Below are 1,576 nucleotides of genomic sequence, written 5' to 3'. Positions count from 1 at the left end.
CTGAAAGCTCGTGAACGCGCTTGCAGCGCTTCTTCTTGCCCGTGTGAGAGGTGTGACGCGCTACTGCCACTGACAGGTCTGGAGAGTGAACGCGCACAGTGGAATACCGCGGTTTGGTGTCCCCGTCTGGTGGGGTTATGTAAACCGATGGCAGTGATTTTTTTTAGAATGAGAAAGTTATTGATTTTCTTTATTTTAAATTACTAAATTCAGTTATTAAACAACATATTTTAAGCAATCAATAAAATCAGTAATATTTGTTGGCTACATTGTACATTAGCAAATATCAGTAATTGATGTCTAATATGTTGTACATTATTCGTTCGTGTATAACTAATGTTAACACATAGAAGTTATAACATAAAATCGAAAAGATATATAAATATTATAAAATATAACTGTAAGGTTGTTACAATATTACATCATTGCTAATACTAACATTTTGTGTTGACATTTACAACAAGGTTGAAAACAAACAGACAAGTATGATTGACACTTTTATTCAGGAGAAGCATGTCATTTTTAAAGCTGCCATTGTTTTACAAGTAGCACAGTACACCTTTGCAATTAAAATGGGAAAGCAATTATTTATGATTACTCCATGATGAAATGTGTTGGACAGTGTAGTTTATGACAAATGCATATGAATCTTATCATGATTATGTGTGTGCTTCTGATAATATGTACACATTTAACATTACAATGCAACAATATGGCCATCGAATGCAATAACATTTCATCAACCATCAACATTTCATCGATCAAGTGAGTGTTTCGTACACACTTCACACAAGTTTCTTTTTTATTGATAGCATTCCCTTTAAAATACCATACTGAGCACATAAGACGCACATCAGAAGTTAAAACAAAGAGAAGCGCATTTGGGGTTGTCTGGAGAACAATTGTAAAAAATGTTGAGCATTGATAAAAACATCAAGAACCCTTGAAAATGATCATGCTTGGAGCACAACGTGAGAATAATCGATTCTTGATCAGAAAAGAAAAAACGTGCACTTAATCATGAGTGGCACTGCACAAACTCAAGTCCTGTCCACACAAAAACTGATATTTTCAAAACCACAGCTTTTTCTATTTGGTTTGGCTGTTCGTCCACACGCAAATGCAGTACCGGTGTTATATCGAAAAATGCACCCCTGCCAGATTAGGCACATTATGGTTAGGGTGAGGATAAAGTGTTAGGGGAGGGGTTAGGATTAGGTGTGGTGAGGGGTTAGAATTAGCCAATTGGACAGCATGTTTTTGAAGGGGCTGTGCATTTTTTGGCACAACACCATTTACTGTTTTTTTTAACGATAAAGGTTAAAGCTTGTGTACGTGTTGATTAGGCCTAGGCAACGGTCAAGGCTATTCCTCCATTCCTTCACATTCAAGTACAACTCTTTAAAAAAGCCTCTCTGAAACCTCAAAATCCCCAGATAATACACAAGGGTTTATGCAATGGCATCCAAATGTATGTACATATTTCGTAATATGCAAGTCATCATTTAAATATTTAATTGCACATTATGGGCCTAATTCATGAAACACGAGCAGAACAAGAAAGAAATGTAAACCT

This window comes from Triplophysa dalaica, chromosome 24 (genome assembly GCF_015846415.1).
Source record: "Triplophysa dalaica isolate WHDGS20190420 chromosome 24, ASM1584641v1, whole genome shotgun sequence".
Classification (NCBI taxonomy): domain Eukaryota; kingdom Metazoa; phylum Chordata; class Actinopteri; order Cypriniformes; family Nemacheilidae; genus Triplophysa; species Triplophysa dalaica.
The sequence above is the reverse complement of the archived record's forward strand: the minus strand, read 5'-3'. Positions refer to the sequence as shown.